Here is an 18,537-nt window from a genome sequence, read left to right on the forward strand (position 1 = left end):
GGAGTTTCCAGTCGCGAGGCCACATAAACCCCAACTGTGGTCAACCCAGGGGAATGCGTGGGCAGGGTAGCTGGTGAGAGCTGCCAGTTAATTGGATGAGTGCAAGATAACGGTGAGTGCTCCATATCTTCCCAGCATACTGTATGTGACAGAGACCAGAAAAACACCATCAGCTCGTGCTAAGCTCCCTGCGAATGGTGCAATCATTGACAAGGGGGGTGACAGTAATTAAACAGCGCTTTTGTCTCCCAAAGCCAGAGGCAGGAGATGATGGTCCTTGTGAGCAGCCAGTCTGAGCTTTTGACACTTCAATTAGAATGGCTGCGCTTTCCTCAAAGGAAATGAGCGGAGCTAGTTCAGGCATGGCACTCGGGCAACGCGCGTCATATCACCCATCGTCGTGTTCTTAGCCCATAGGCTTAGCTCGATAGGCGGCGCTATAAAGTTGCACACCATGCATGCACACCCGTCTTCGCTAACCTTAGTGTTCTGCGCTGCTGCCACCATCCCCTTCTCCCCCATGTTGTCTGTCTGTACTCCCCGTTGGGGGATTTAACTTGTTGCTCCCTGCCTCATGTCTAGCATGCTGCATCGAGGCAGGGAGCGCTTCCCCATGTACATCCATTCCGCCAATGTTAAACCTATTCTCATGTATATGAATAAATGGTGAAATGAATCACATGAGTGTCTTGACTGAACTGAATGTGTACACTTCCTGTAAACCTGGAAAGTGAGAGTTTAGCAGGTGAATGATTATTAGTGGAGATAATGTGTTGTGAGGAATGAAGTGAAGTGAGGAATATTGGGCTGCAATTAGAGTCCAGATGTGCACAGTAGAGGAGACAGAGGCTGATTCATTATGTATTCTTAATTCTTAATTACTTAACTTGTGTGTCTTGATCCACATTAAGATGATTGTTACTCCGTAGTCAATACAATCTTGTGCGTAAACATTTCACCCAACACAAGGCCATTGTCAGTCAATCATTCTGATATGTCTCAGTGACATACCAAAGTCATTTTCAATCTTCCTAGAGACCATACCACTACTAGTCATTTAATTTCACATATATTACAAAGTCTAGATGAGGCGATTGCAAAAGCCAAACACGTCTTGAAAAAATGATGATGTGTGGGTGAGAAGCTTTTGAAACACTGACCCTCCTTCGCCTCCTCAGCTGTCGATTTCCCTGGGTCGGCTTTTAGCAGGGATCTTCAACCGAAGAGCACAGATTGACAAACCGTTATGTTCTTGTTTTTCTGATTGAAAAAAAGTCTCAGCGGCTTTGCAAAGCTCTGAGTGGGTGTAGGCAGGCAAGAGCAGACTATTAGCACATTCCAGTACCTTTTTTCCCTTTCAGAAAATGGCGAACAAGCGAACATTACAGAGCTGTTCCACTGTTGCCCATTAGGAATGAGAAAACGTGAGACAGTTGCTAAACAGACATGACTAAGTTGTCCGTGGGCCCAAAGTGCAAAAAGCTGTTAATTATCAGGGATAGCAGGAGGAGCTGTGAAATTCAAGGGTTGTGTGTTCTCATGTTCCACAAAGAGGATTTATCAGCCCGCTGATCTCGTTTTGCCAGTGTCTGCAATTTTATGTTTTTTGTTGAAGTGAAGCGTATGAGTAAAAGTGCAATTATACCAGACAGAGACTTAGAAGTAAAAAAGAAAAAGTTGCTTTGTTTCATGTCACATTGTTAACTCTCTCCACCACCAGCCTGTCATAATGGGATTGTGTGTAGGTTTGTGTGCAGTACAAGGAGGGGACTGTCTTCTGTCACTGTAGCTCAATTCCATCCTTCAGAATCAGTGGGCAGGACAGCATCCTGCCTTAGTAGGTGGAGCTTCAGAAAACAATAGCAACCAACATTTCCTTTAAAGACGGTCTTTGTCTTCTTGATATTTACCAGTGACTCAGAATTCATAATGAATAAACACTATTTAGCTCAAATATTGATTGATGGTTAGAGTAAAACAAATGCACCAGAACTTGATCTGGAGTCTTTAATTCTAACTCAATGTCATTGCTTAAACGAAACAAAGGCGCTACATTATGCAAAAATGTTGGCAGACAGTTGCAGATAAGTTGCCAAATCCTGATGCCACCAACTCCTGTGGTTGCACTTAAGCTGAAAAACAGTCATCACATAGAGGAGCTTGGTGATGTGTACCTGCTGATTTCATCATAGATAGCGTGAACCAAATACTGGTAATAAGAAAAGTATATTTGTTCAGAGTATGAAAGTGGACACCTTTTTAAAATAGAGGTTTTTCATTGGTTTTTAATCCTGGCTTTGTTGTTGAACCGAATGCACAGACCCGGGCCTTGGGCTATGTCTGACAAGGCATAACAAATGGTGCTTTGCAATTTTGCTGTTGATGATAAATGACAGATGAACCACTACTAAAGGCTTTACACAGGCGTCCTTACAATGGTACCCATAGCCTTCTCAGCTTGCCGTTTTTAATAGTAGAGCTCCAAAAAATTACCCTTATTCAAAATCACAATCAACAAAGAGCTAAGATTCAAAGGGCTAATGGAATAAAGAAAGAAAAAAATGGGATGACTCTAGTCTGCCACTGACACCTCCTGCCGGGCTTTCCTGAGATCAAAAGGAAGAGAGGAAAAAAATGAGGGAGGAGAATAGAGCGGTGAACCACACACACACACACAGAGTGAAAACATGACTCTCCCCGACGACGCGACGTGATGGACTGCACTCCCGACAGATAAATCTGATGCGGTGAAAAGGCAGGATGCTGAGCTGAGCGTTCAGCACTCTCAACTCCCGGCCGCCGCGACGTGTCGGGAATGTCGGAACAGATGCTCCCACGTAGAGCAAGCCTGGCCTAATTTAGACGGCGTGATGAAAAATGGACAGGAAAGTGCTTACTTGGCTTACCCTCACCCCAACCCTACACCGCCCTCCTAGAAACTCTGGAGTGGACAGCCTGCAGCCCGTTGAGGTGCTAACCTAATTAGAGCTACATCACTCTGCTACCGTCCTCCCGCTGCTTGATCAACTAGACAGTTGTCCCAACAGGGAGGATGCTTCCTTTGATGCAAATCCGAAACACTGCTGAGAGGGGATCACATAGCTCACCTCCAAGGGCAAAGCTAAAATGTTGCCAATCCATTATCAAAGAGCACCATGTTTAAAGTCGGAACACTCGGATTGTGGCCCATCACTTTCTCCGGCTTATAGCTGGGATGTTGAATACGTCTTTTTACTTTTGACCAAAAATATAAACAACACACCTGAAGCTAATGCTTTCCTGTGACCTACAACACGATTTCCATTATGGTTTCTATCAAATGAAATTGGCTGAACAATGTCAAGTATTGAAGCCATTTTCGCAAACACTTTTATCCTAAAGTACTGTGTAATATATGCCACCTCTTCAACAACAGCAATACCAGCATGCAGGCCCACGATCCCCTTTGTGATGCAGTCATTTTTTCACCTGCCGCTGCAAAACACCGTGGCCGTGATGGTCGGACTACAAAGCAGCGAGCAGGGCCCCCCTCACTATCATTTAGCAGTGGGCCATATATCCTGGGCTTACCCTGATGCATCATACTGCGACTTGCACGGAGAGAGGCCTCCGTCGTCCATCTTATCCTGACACCAAAGAACAGTGATGTTTTCGTTTGGCAGCATCGCCGGGGCATATTTCACTCACTGATGGCGTTCTCTGCCCCCCCCCTCCCCATACCCCCCCCCCCCCCATCCACACCGCCCAACCTCTCTTTCATTCTGCCCTGCAGGCATGGTTGTCGCCCACTTTGGTGGTGTGTCTGCACCCTTTGATGCAAGGACCCCCTGTGTGTTTTTTGCCATCGGCTCTCACACACGATTGGAAGGAAACCAAATACTTGTGCAGATGAAGACATTTTGCATCCGGCAGTGGATTGACAAGGATGGTGACGGGTAGTGTCACAGCATCCAATTACAGTAGGAAAATAACAAATCAATGACCACCATGTTTCCACTTATCTATTGTTCAAGATAAATTTGCCATTTCCTTTTATGTATTTAAATATAACCTTGCATTACTCAAAAACAGACCTCACCTTAAGAGTAGGATGAGTCTGTGAAATGTGCACATGTGCTGCATTCGTGATTGTGCTCTGTTCTTCTTTTGGACCACAGACTACTGTAGCACTGTGTACATTATGTAGTCTGTGCTTGGCTTCAGGAATATATTAAATATAAAGCCACGGTAGACATTGCCTTCTTCACAGATACTATAGGTTTCAAACCCACTGCATAAGAAATGAGAGCAAACACGTTTTTTTGTCCTGGCTAACCCAACCACCATGTGTTATTCAAAATGTACAACCCACATTTTCATATTGTTTCCATACACATTGTAGCTTACAGAAGCACCTCAAGAGAATAAACTAGCACGGGCAAAACAATAGCAAGCTGTCTTGCAAAAAAAAAGAAAAAAGGAACACATTTACAAGGAGCAGAGTTTACTTGTTTAAAGGAAAGCATCGACCACAGAGTAGGCGATGTGTCATGTCACTTGGATGCGTGGGAAAATAATTGCAGGGGGGAAATATGCAAACCGGAGGAAGAGTTGCTAGCTACAGATGTGCTGGGAGTGTATTAGAGCTGCAGTGAGCGCAGGCTAGGCTAAGAAGTCAATGAGGCTTTGCATAATGCCACTGGGACTCCCATGTGTGAATGTCACAGGTAATCCTTCTGCCTCAAAGTGATAATGGCTGCATCTTTGCCAAATGGTTGTGGTGCAAGTCTGTTCTGACCTCAAGTCAGGATGCACTGGAAGGATCCCACAGAAACAACCAATTTAGCCATGTGTGCTTCCAGGTGTTTTTTGCATCCCCTTGTGATAGCCTAATGCTAATTCACAAAGCTTTCAGCCCCCATCTTATATAAATATATGTATGCATAGAGATGGGTTTCCTACTAGAACACTAGTCGTCTTTGTCCAGCAATGGAACAGTTTGTGCCTCCTATTTCTTAATGGATCTCTCCACCTTCTCCACCCTGAGAAAGGAGTAAACCTTCTGGCTGCACGGCTCCGCTGCTTCCATGTGTCATGAGCAGAGAGCCTGGAGCGAGGGAAGGGACAGCAGTGCTTAAGCTTTTAAAGCTGGGCGCTCCTTTGGACTTAAGAACTTCACAAGAAGCCAGTATCCCTGGGAGATCCCACGAGACCTATCCTGTCACAGTAAAACCCAGCCACTGATCACATTCGGAGGCCTTGTTAAAACTATGAGCCCTCCCTAGCATTGACTTATAGGGACTTGTTATCTATGACAATCCCTCCTTGCTTCTCTCACTTATCATTTTTTTTGCTATCCCTCCCTAGCTTGCTTTCGCTGCCATATCCCTTGTACACATGCCTCTCCCTGTCTATTTCTCTCTCACTCTTCGTTTATCTCAACCTCTCTCCCTCTATGCCTATGCACACTGCTCTTTTAATAGGCTAGATGTGTTTAACCCTGCCACCGTCAGATCTGCGGAGGAACTGTCGCACGGGCCCCCATTGTGTGTCCATGTACCAAACATCACATGAAAGCCAGCCATCAATAATGGACCTCACGTTGGAGGGTGCTGGAGTCTCCGCAGGGGAGTTGGCAAATGATTCATCCTTCAGACTGTGGCTGATCATTACTGAGGCCTGTGTTTCTAATGATGGCTCTCCCTGGCTCTCTCTTTCATTAAATGAATACCTGTGTGTATATCTTGCTCTCGCCAGGTCTCTCTCTCTCTCTCCCTCTCTCTCTGTCTCTCTCTCTGTCTCTCTCTGTGTCTCTCTCTCTGTCTCTCTCTCTCTCTCCTTCTGTCTGTCTTTCTCTGTCTCTCTCTGGTCAGACATGGCGGCAGTGCCCTGTGAGCCTTCCCCTACGGGCCTGTTTCTTGTGTTATTGATGAAGTTCTCTTGGAGGCCCTGGCTGACTAATTCAAGACAATCCTGGGTGACCAATAAAAATGGCCCCGAGACTGACAGTGCCCACACAGTCACTGATTTATTGAGAGAAGTCCCCAGTCTCCTTAATTACTTTTCCCTCTCACCCCCTCACTGTGCTGAATGTTTGTCCATTGTACCACAAAGTAGAAGATAAAAATAAAAATGTAATCCGGAGGGAATCCGTGGTATGGATACTGTAGAGACAGTTTTTATGATTGGGAAGCTGTGGTCAGAGAACACTGCCGTTATTAGTGCTTTGAGTAAAGCATGGGCACTTTACCTCTGCTGAGATTCAGTGCAATAGTTGGCTAGACAGTCCGGTCCATTTAGTTGTGGAGAACATCCCAACTGAATCCATTTGCACAGCCGGGGAGTGACCCAGGTGTTGGCATGGATGCTGTCTCACTTTTGCCAGGTGGCAGAGGTAAAGGAGGTTAAATGGTGTATGTCATGGTGGACTTCTTCCGCTGTATTTTCTGATGCTACCAGGGAGAGGTGAGTGCGCATTAAGGATTCATAAGGACAAAAGGTTGAGATGCCATGGCAAAGGTACACTCTAATAAAATCCAGACTCACTTGACAGTAACTAACATCACTTTTGTCACCCAACTGGACTGAGACCCTTCTGCTTAATGCATTATTGAGTTTATGAAATGAACCAACTCACCAACTCTTTTTGTCAGAGCAGAAGTAATCTTTTTACTTTTCCATCTTCCACTTTCTTGACAAGGGAACTGAAGACACAACCAGTTGTAATACTATTTAAGAATGTTTAACATAATTCCAAGAGTACAATGTTTTGAAGGTTGTCAGACACTCAGTGAAAGGATGGTGATTCAAGAATGTGAAAAACATTTGTTGCCCATTTATACCAAAATGAAAGAGAATGAAGTTGTTTTCCTTTCAAATCTATAAAATGGATGAGAGGAATGTTATGTCTAACTGCTCAAATATTTGTCTTCAGCTTTCCTCTTGGTTATAGACAGTTACTGCTTTAATACTGTATAAACCTCCCACATTCATAGATGGAGAACTAGGGGTTTTGTCTATTCAAACCTTTTAGACTTGCTCTGGAACCTCTCAGGGTCATTTCTGTGTATTTCTACTAATTCTGACAGGTTCAGCTCCATGGCACATAGACAGTGACATGGATCATCAGCTCAGGGTGCAATGTTCATTCCTTATGGACACTTTTAGTGATGAGTTCTCAACACGGTCTTTACCAGACGTTCCAACTCACAGCTCCAATCACCCATGGGATCAGACGCTGAAGGTTAATGTTCTCTCTGTGGGTCATGTGACCAGGTTTGCTTTAAGAAACAGAGACACTGAAGTCAGACGAGATCGATCAGAAAGACTGAACCCATGAACTAACTTTATATAACATAGCTGTGAAACAAGCGAAGAGATGAGCATGGTGTTCAATTTACTCTTCTCAGCTTCCTTCACTCCATGCTCCCCAGGATAATTGATGGCATGGTGGTGTACATACATAGTTCCTGACCTTATTAAAAGTGACCCATCATGATGAAAACTCTGCTTTTGATGCCTCTGGTGCTTCACCATAATAACGAGAGAAGGACTTAAAATGTGAAATGAGGATTAAAGAACAAGTTCAAAGATTGGCAGGGGCTTGGTCATCAAAGTAGAATTAATGTTGAAAAAAATGATTGAATTCAGGACCTGTGGGTTTTGTGTAGATCCTAATATCAGTAATGGATATGTTAGGCATTAAGAATAATTACTCTGATCAAAACAAGATGTAATGTTTTGTCAAATAAATAAAGATATTCTGGGGGACCATTCTGGTGGGCCAATTTCCTTTCCATGAATGCTGGCCATATATCCATTAACTGCGTGAATGTGTTTAATGTACAAAATGGAGCGCCAGAATTGCCCACATTAATTTCCACATTAAGAAATTCCCAAGCCTGTTTCATTGAAGTTACATTTCATATTCATTGGAGTGCAGTCTCTACTGGGCACAAAATTATCCCAGGCACAAGCTGTGAGGGCCCTAACCCTCTCGTCTGGCTCCCTGGCCATGGTAGAGGCCTGTTCAAGCTTATGCTTGCTGTCTCGACCCTCAGTCTGTACAAGCTACACAGTCTGTGGTATGCATCTGTTTTGGGTGCCGAGCAAAGACAAAATCAAGATTAGGCTACAGGCTACTGTTTTGACATTGCTAACATGATGTACTTTCAGCCATTTCCGAAGCTTTCTTTTGGGAAAATTGGGGCAATGTTTGACATTTATAATATTAGTCCTTATTTGGGGTTAAATTAATTTGACAAGGCCAATATGATTTAGCTAAAACATCATTCAGATTCAGCTGTCTAAAGGCAGTTAATAAAAAATGTCATTATGTCAACTACAGATATTTCAATGTTAAATACTGCCATAATACTTTCATGTCGTTCAATTAAGACCACAACAAAACCATACTCGTGTGGGTGACCTAGTTTTTCCTGTGCTGTTCTTGTGGAGTGTCTGGCACAGTGCAATCCCTCAATCTTTTAGACAGATTAAAAATTCATTTGAATAATTATCTGCCTGACCGTGCAGGTTAAATTCAACATATAACTCATCACAATATGAGCATTGGTCTGTCATATTTTTTGTCTTTTGACAAAAAAAAGTTTTAATAAGACAGAAATATATACAAAAACAAAACATGGAAGTCACAAATCAGGATGGAAATGTTTTGTAACTATCTGGAACCATTATATTGTATTGATATTGGTTTCCTAAATCTAAATTAAATTACTGTTTGCAGGTTGGACAAGAGTGTAGAACAGTCAATCTGTGAAAAACCTATATCATCTGTACACTCTATACTATCCAGTACACTGTATGCTTTCATTACTATGATGAAGATTCTAAACCTTTTGAGTATCTATCTCCGTGCCACCAAATTTTAGAAATACAATCTCACCATCCTTTTATTGTGGCTTCTGAAATAAATTGTGGTAGCACTACAGTGCTTTGCCAATTTGTGATCAAATTGAAGGGAAATACATTGCTAAGCACTGATGCCAAGCACAGGTAAAGCCATTCTTTCCAACACCTGTGGCTCCCCTGAGATGACAAGAATCTCACACATAGTCTCTGACCTACATTTACAGCAGTGTGTGGGTGAACAGAATCAAAATCCTTTGGTATAACTCTTTTTCACATCTCTAAATATTTAGCTGTAAAGCATTCAGATTCAAAAAATATTTCACGTAGGTGAAGCAGCCAATTTTTTTATGGCAATTTGCTAAGTGGTGAGTTTCTGTAACCATTAGAAATGTTGCATGGAACACGAGTCTGTAGAATAAATCTAATTCTTACAGTGATGCTTCATGTTTGAAAACAAACAAAACAAAACCAAGATCATGTCCCCAAAAGTACTTAGTGACCATTCTAGATGTTGTTTTCTCTTTCACAATGACTGAACTCTATAATATACTGAGGCACAGTAGGCATTAGAACCGAGCTTGGGACAAAGTTCCCTATGCTGGGCAATAGACAGGAGCGAAAGAGCATGACAGCTGTAGTGTTTTAATAACAAAGCGTGTGTCCTTGTGTTTCCCAGAATTCCACTGGGGTGGTGTGCAGTGATGGCGCTCGGCCGTGGCAGGTGTCTGATTGATCGCACGCCTTGTCAGGAGGCAGTTTGGTCAGGACAGATTGGCACAGCAGTGACCTGGCATGCGGAACGCTGCCATGGTGCTTCGCTCTCCAACGCGGCTCTCTGCTTTAAAAAAAGTTCCGGAAGGAGGAGAACCACATGACCTTAATGCCACGTCTGTAGTCCTCTCAGCCAAGCATAATCGTATGGTTCCAGGATGCAGCTGTGAACATGTGGTTAAGCACATTAACCAGGTTGTTCTGAACACGGGAGTTTCTAGGCATAGGCAACCTAAGTGGTTGCTCAAAAAAACACATATTAAAACATTTACCCTGAAGATTCGTTTTTTTTTGAGGGGTAGGGGGGTTGAAGATCTCGCCTAGGGTTCCAGAATGGACAGAAACATCGCTGTTGCCAATTTTGGCATTCATTCCAGTTTCTTTTTTGAATTTTAAGAATAAAATATTCAAACTGAAATTCTCACAATCTATATGACAGTCTTACAAAAATTGCCTCAAGATATTAGTGAACACATTGAAATAGGGCTTGTATTTTAGAACTTAACAGAGCATGTTCAATGGCAAGTTAGGCTTGTCAGTTCATGATCCCTGAGGTGCTTTTGTTCAAAAGAAATACATTGCTGCTTCCAGCAGATTCTCAACTCCCGCCGGGCCCTTGCACACCCAAGCCTGGGTTGTCACCATAGCAAATGCTGAAAGAACCCTGCAGCCTTTTAAAGTTTTGCTTCATATTAATCTCACCACTGGATTCTCTCATGAAAATCCACCTGAAGACACCACAAAACTGTATGACGTTTGTCAAACAATTGTATTTTTATTTTACTAGTAGTTTTGATGCTGAATATTATAAAACCAATTCAAATAGCATGTCTTTAACATGCAAATCAATGTTTATTTTACATGCACTGTTTTATGCAGTTGTTTCATCAGTTGATTATATTGATATATACAGTACTTCCTAAATTGAATGCCTTTGATTCATCCAGTGGGTCAGTGTATGAATAAGTATGAGTCATACACTCACCCTCACGTTTAAGTGAGGTCTCATTTGCACTGCAAGACTGCGGTCCCTCTCGCATGATAATTCTGGGCATAACTTGATTATGAGCTGTCCTCTGAGAGACTCTCATTTGTGATGTATTGATTTGATTCTGTCTGGGCACGCGTTTTTTTAAAACTCCAAACCTATCCACTTTCCTTCCAGTGGGAATCCTTGAAAAAGTTGTTTAGCAAGCAGTAATTTGCAACGGCTACCACTTCAAAATCCAAGCAACACCCAGCTTAGCATTTTTCATCTGTCCGTGGTAAGCATTTATTCAAAAGTTGTTGAGGTTATTTATGCATACTTTGGAGGTCATTTTACATTTTCAAGGATCCCTTCCACCCTGTTTATCGTCTGAGGTTGTTTCTGACATGGAATCTGCTGAATGCTCGAAGGATTCCCACTCAAAGAGTCTCTGTGTTGCAGAAACTTTTTATTAACAATGAATTCCACGATAATACTGCAGAGTTTTGAATTTGGGTGTTGAATTTCAGCATGGATATATTCATTCGTCACATCTGACATTTGGGTCATCCCTACTACTTGTCTCACATCTCTTGGTTTCCCCTGTCACCTCTGAATTTGTATGACCTGACCTCACCCATCTTTTTAACACAGTTTGGTTTCTTAGAATAACAGGTAATACATTCTGTTGATTGATTTGGATTAACAAGGGGAAATCCAATATTTATCATTAAAATGTTTTCCAGGGTGCCTTCACCCATGTTAAATTGGATGTCATGCAATAGGAAAGACTATAGATTCGATTATTATAAACTGTAGAGTAATAACTTACATCAAGATCCTGTACTGTTCAAGCTATAATACCAGTTTTTCAATGCATTTGTCACTGTGACATAATTGGAAATTAAATTTGGATTATAAAAAGGGTGACAATGAATCACATGGTGGGGTTCGGTGTGCAACCTGCAGAACCAAAGGGAAAATCGATTCTGTCAATTCACCGAAAATGCTTGATTTATGAATCCTAATGAAACAGCTTCCAGTTATGAATGAGGCACAGAGTTGCTGTTCAGGACTAAGCATGTGCAGAGAGGTGGGTGGCGGTGTTATCTGTCCTACTGTTAATCAGGTCAAACGATGCTTGTCAGGGGCAGAAAAGCACAAGGTGTAATTTAGTGGATTAGTTCATTTTGTCTCGCTTCTAGGAGTGCCCCTGCGTTGGAGGCTGTGGTCTGGTCTTGCGAGCTGCTCACACAACTGTGGAACACCACAAAATGACCCTGCATTGACTGATGTGCGACAGCTCTCCAGTTGACTCAGCATCCTTGACAATCATTTTCATTCAGCTTTTCAAAATAATCAGGACAGGAACATTATTTAAAGCACCTGTATTTTGTTACATACATTCTTATAAAATCTCCTGCATGCAAATGCCAAATGTAAATGTGTACTTTTTCTGTAATTGACTAACATCGAAACCAAAATATACGGGGGAATATAAAGTGGGAGGGTCCCTGACACTGCACATGCTTGTAGTGATATTGAGAGCATGGCCAATACAACAGTGTTGTTATGTGTTCAGTGCCTCCTTGCTGAGCTGTTGTTAGTGTGCTCAGATTTCTCTCTGTAATGTGGTACATTACAGGACCACTGTGTTGATACAGTTTGAAGGTGAGTTTTAACGGCTCATATCAGCTTCGAGTGTGTCAAGAGAAATCAGTTGGACGAATCATCCCATCAGACCATCCCATCACAGAGAATATTAATTTTTTGTCTTGGTGTGGCATTTTTGTATGGAAGGACAGTTTGATATGCTACATGTCGCAGGTGGACCTTGCAGGCTCTCATTATTTGGAGATTCTGAAGAATATCCAATTCCTGACTTCTAAATAAAGTTTGCAAGAAGCAAATTGGATTTGGTTTGACTGAAAATACAGGGCTCTTATTATTATGTTTGGTTTTATTGCACATTGGCTACACTGTCTTCACTCAGACCACCTATATTGCCTCCTTGAGGCAATTTTTTGTGTATTATTACCATTATTAGTGATGAGGTTATGTGTTCATAAAGGTGTTTCTATATGAAGCCCCTCCAAAGGACAACAGAGTTGTGTCCACAGTTCCCTGCTACGTCACCCTTCCCATATCCTCAACTGCACAATACTACTACACACAACACAAAGGACAGCAGTGTCTTTGTTTAGTAAAACCAAAGGGTTTTTATGTCAAATGAATGTTGTGCACTGGACAGGACTGCATGTTTCATAAACTCCCAAATGTAAAAGCTTAGAGATAGTGAGTTATCGTGAGTTCAATGCACAATACACCGGCCTCACACATCTCAATGTCACACCTTCCATTTACGTCTTTGTATCTTGTCACATAAGGAGAAGCTATTACTGTGATATCCAGGCAATTGAAACGCTCTGTACATACTGAATAATTTTACATCCAACAGCATACCATATTGTCATCTGTTACACGTGTCAAAATTGCAATTCCATATTATGATTTGAAACAGATAGCTTTTTTTACAAGGGGAATATATTGTTAGCAATTCATTTTGGACAACGCATTGCGGGGAACATCTATCTCCCCAGATGCTCTTGCTTTTTGTATTTTATCATCCAATGCACCAGTGCAAAATAAATCTTGCCCGGAATCTGACAGCTAAAGGTGAAACAAAGATGGCTCCGGAAGAATGCTCACTTCCAGATTAAACAAGGATCCTATCAAACTGAACCTTGACCCCTGTCATCCCTTGGCTTGGGTCATAATAAGGATGCACAGTACTATATCCCTGTTGGTTTTATAGAACACTTATAGCACACTGACACCAATGGAGAGACACTGGCTATCTAGAATGTCACAAAGATCTCCACAGTTTTCTCATTACCGATTACTCATGCGTGCCACAGTAGTAATCCTAGAGATACAAATCAGTATCACTCTAAAGGTTAGCAAGTTAATGTTGTGTTATTTTCTGGCAAAATTAGATCAAAACTACAGCTCTGTAAAAAACAAACAAACAAACAAACCATATCAAATTATACCAAACTTCGTGTAAGTGCTTTATACATCAAAAAGATTACTTCTTGACACACGACAATAGCAATCACTTATTATACTGTAGTATTTGGTGTGTGTGTGTGTGTTTGTCCACAGCTGAGGTGAGCAACAGCTTGCTGCAGTGCTGTCACACTGCCAGCATCACCCTGCATTATTTATCTGCCTTGCAGACCGCCATAACCATAGCAACCTGGACTACTAAACCCAGCGCAGATATCAGTCATGGTGCTTTGCTCGTGGAACAGAGGCTACAACACCATCTGTTTCAGTATATCTAAAATTACTTCAAACGAAGAAGAAAAGAGAATGTTAGTGTCTGTGATGTCAGGGAAGTCAGGCTTAGATCCTCCTTTGGGTCAGTGACACAATACCATCCTAGTTAACAGGCCGCCCAGATCCCCAGTTGCTAATGAACTATTTGCATAGAATGGTAGAATAATCATTTAAAACAAGGTTTTTTATAATGACAAAGGAACTTTATCTTTAGCATCTGTTTGAAAGACCATGTAAGCAGCACAATGTTATGGATTGTGTCATGCAGGGTGAACTGCCAGACTGGGAGAGCAGGCTCTGACAGGTTACTAGCCGGCTGCTGATGCATGCATCTTAACTGCAAATGGCCATGCTGAGGTCACTCGCTACCTCTGAGACCATCCTACGACTGAGCCAGACTAACCCGAAGTGACACAAAGACCTCTCACACAGGCCACTGGGATGCAGTGACATGCAAGTCTCGAGCAGGATTTCTAAGGTTGCTCAGACAGGATACACTATGGCCTCTGATTTGCACCGGAGTTGTTGACATCCTGTGATAACCTCCTGGCACTGTAGCTGCCATTGTGAGAAGACAATGTCAATAAGAGGTGAAGCTTTTTTTGTTTATTTTTGGCATTCTGACATGGTTACTAAAGACAATTCCACAGAGCTTACAATTATAATGTCCCATGTGTTTGTTCTTTGTTGTATAGGCTTATTTGTGGCCTTCTAGACTTCATGACGCACTGCCTGCCTCGAGTCAAAAATTAGGAACTTACCGTGGGTATACATCAATGATGCCACTAAAAGTCTTAAAAATCCATTGTCTTTCAAGATACTAATATTGTCTGTCTGGGTCCATACAAGGCAATTAAACCCTGCCCTATAACTTCCTTTATTGCATTGCTCTCTAAATGTGAGGAGATTCCCGAGTAAGCTTTTATTATACAAAATCGGCCGGCGAGGAATCTATCTGCATATAATATGAATCGTTATTGTGCCGTCTTCAGCGAGAGCTATCGATCTTGGAGTAATTGCATTCCCAACCACCACCCCTCAGGAGAAGAGACTCGCAATTAGAGATGACAGGTGACACTGTGGTGCCTTGTAGCTCAATAAAAGTCTCTCTCTGCGTGCTAATTAAAAATCATAGCAGGACTTAAGTGAGCCAAACTACTTCTTCCCCTAAAGATAGGAAATGTTTAATTTTATTCTAGGTTGATTGACCCAATGTTTGTCAGATAAAGGTTAGTTTTTTCAGCAATAAAATTGAAATAGTCCTTGCTGGTAATTTTCTCTCTGGGTTAACATTAGTGATTCAAGTAAAGTTTACTCAAATCCAATCTAATTTAGGGAGACTTGCTGATGAACTGCAGTCAATATTGCATACAATAACCTTACCCATGTACCTGTTTGTGTCATAAATAACATACTGAACAATCTTTTGGACATGAAAAAGGTTGATGTTTCGGTCATACGTTGAGCATTGGATTGTGGTTTGACTTATTAGTATTTAATAATACACTATTTTTGCCGTTCGAGATTCAGAATCAAGGATTCACATTTTTTAAATCGCCTAGTGATTTGGTGCTCCTGTAATTGTTGAAATGAATTATGGAATCATATGTAGGTACAATAATTGTGTAATGCCAGGTCATTTCAAGTTTATTGTTTGGATGAGAACACAGAATTTCCTGACATCTTGAGCAAGTTCCTTTTGGTCATGACATCATGACCAGAACATTGTGTGCCTACTTGGTATATGTCTTGGTCATGAAAGCATAGCAGTTACACCACATGGGGAAAATGTAGTAAAGCTTCTGGCATAATGGGACAAGGCAAATAGAAGTGTAACAGTGTCAAAAATCTCTTCACTTCTTCAATTCTATTCAACGGTCGCAGGCGGCACACAATCTGTCCCTGGTCCCATATCTCCTGCTCTCCCTTCTCGCCCTGACAACGCTGGAACCTCCAAAGGGAACAGAACAGATTAACCTGCCCTGCCTCACTCTTACTCCAGAGGTGGGTTATTTCCTTGGTGGCTCACCGAAGGTAGAAAAATACCCCTCTGCTACAATGTCACATAGAGACGTGCACTGCATATACGCTACGTGACTATCTCAGCCCACCGTGAGAGACCTGAGCATCATTTTAAAGTTTGCATTCAACTGAAATCAACAAGCCCAACAATGGCCGACCAGAGGTCCCTCGCAGGGAACTCCTTGTTGAGCAATTACGTGGATGTGCTACATCATGATCTTCATTCTCCAATTCCGTCTCAATTCAAATGGCAATGTTTACATGCAATACACTACACTGTAAATGTGTGAAACATGGCGTATTTCTTTGTTTGTCATGGTGGACTTTGTGTGCATCATGTCAGATATGCTGATACTGTGTGTAGGAGGGGGAATATGGGCAAAGGCCCGTGGATAACCAGCAGCACACAGTGGAGACACAGTTGGCTCTGCCTGTTATCGGCTCAAGGGGATAATGTGTGCACACTAGCATGTGGATGCATATTGCACGTGAGTGGTTTCATATGTGTGTTCTTCTTGATAGCTAAATGCCTGCGCAACCAACTGATTTCAACCCCCACATGAAATGCACTTTTGTGTATGTGTGTGTGTGTGCATGTGTGTGTTTTTACATCCGTGCTCGTGTGATTCGATGCAATAGAGTTGGTGTGCATGTGTTTGTGAGCGCACGTGTACTGTACATGTGTGTACTTGAGTGAGAGTGCGCGGGTGTGAGAGAGAGTGGGAGATTGAGATGGGAGTTTCAAGATGGCTGATTACGAGTCGGAACCCAGACGAGATACAGTCTGTGACTGTATCTCGAGGCAGCATCTCTGTCATCACTAATTACACTGATGGGCCTCGTGTGTGCCAATGACCAGGCTTCCTGTGCTGCAGGTGAGAGCAATGCATTCTGGGCCAGGCAACGCCACCCAAGGACAGAGCACAGCCAACCCTGTCACTCACACGGCCTCACATTTGCTGTAATCTGCCCTTAAAAGGGGGATTTTGACAGCTCAAAAACAAGATTTTGTCGGCTCTCCTCCTCAACCCTCGTGTCGCTCTCTCCACCCCCATCTCTAAGTGATCATGACTGACCCATGTTAAAAATGGGTAATAAATGAATACATTTTAGGAGAAGCTTGATGTGATTTGACAGTTGTCGTCTGCTTGCGAGCTCTGTTCCAGGGACACAGAGCTGTTAATCCGTCCCCTGGACGTGGCATTAGGGCAGGATGTCCCGGCGGGTGTTTAGGCTGTGACCTTGGGAGCCCTGAGCCTCCCAAGTGAAGCGACGTGGGAGGCAAGGAGGAACTTGGACAGACGAGTGGACACAGCACACCAACCTGGAGCCTTAATTGGCCCGAAGAGGCCTGGGGCAGCTCAGATGATAGAAGCAAAGAGAGTGCAGGGAACTAGGGGAGGATAGAAGAAGAGAAAAGGATAGAGATGAAGGTCAGATATGAGCAGAAGAGGGTGATTTAGACGGGCAGGAAGAAGAAGGAAGTTGACGATGGAGACGATGGCTAATGAGTCCAACCCCAATGTGTAGCAGATGACTGGGTATTCTGTAGGCAGCAGGGCAGGTTAACTTTGCAAAGCCCAGGCCAAATGTCCAGCCATAAATAAGCTGCGATCATTTATTCATAAGCACAAAGTATACTCACAAGCATGCACACAATCCTCACTCTGATTGCATTTTATTTTCTCTATCTTTTTACGGTTATTGTCCCATTGCCCCATTATTTGTGTTGGTATTAACTGCCTGTATGAGAATGTGTGTAACCTCAATGGACTCTGCTCTAGCCAAGCATGCATGATTGGAGTTCATTTACGAGCGCAGCTTATGGCATGAACTCACTGCAGTTATTATGATGGACGAGGACATAGGATGATACTTCTGAATGTTCTTCACTGTAATACAATGGTTATTTTACAATATGGGAATTTAACAAAAATACTGTAAACCAAAGCATTTAGAGGGCTGTGTTTCTGAAAGCAAATGGTTAATGTGGGAAGATAATGGTGAGTTTCCGCAGAAAATGTGTTTTAACAGACCCATGAAATTGTGACCAGGCTAAAGTCATTACTATACTTGTTTACCCATTCAAATTCTACACTTACACTGTAGGTAACACAACCATGTCATATTTGAAAGCACTTTCTTAGGAGCACAATACAGACAAGTAAAATGCAAAGGTCTGGTGAAACAAGAGCAGCAAAAAACAACCTCAACATGGAGTACATGTCGTGTGGAGCTGGGCATGTCTAAAAAGCCGTGGAGTGTGGCAGAAGGGGAATCACTGGGTTGAGAGAGCTAAGCTAAGACCTACTGTAGAACAGGCCATGTACAACAGCTAGCCGAGCATAGGCTGTCATTCCCGCTGCTGGATCCAGGTCCACAAATTAAGCCCCAGGGAAGAAGACAGGGAGAGAGAAGCTGAGAGACCAACATCCGCCCAGCACATACTCATGAAGAGAGAGTAGGAGGGCTCATCTTTGGCTTCCCTACCACGATATGACGCCACGTTGGCCAGGTTGATTTGAAGACTTGGATTACGTCAGCGGCAGCTATTCGAGTATGAGGTCGAAAGAAAATCCCAACGT

The sequence above is a fragment of the Osmerus mordax genome, chromosome 22 (genome assembly GCF_038355195.1).
Source record: "Osmerus mordax isolate fOsmMor3 chromosome 22, fOsmMor3.pri, whole genome shotgun sequence".
Classification (NCBI taxonomy): Eukaryota; Metazoa; Chordata; class Actinopteri; order Osmeriformes; family Osmeridae; genus Osmerus; species Osmerus mordax.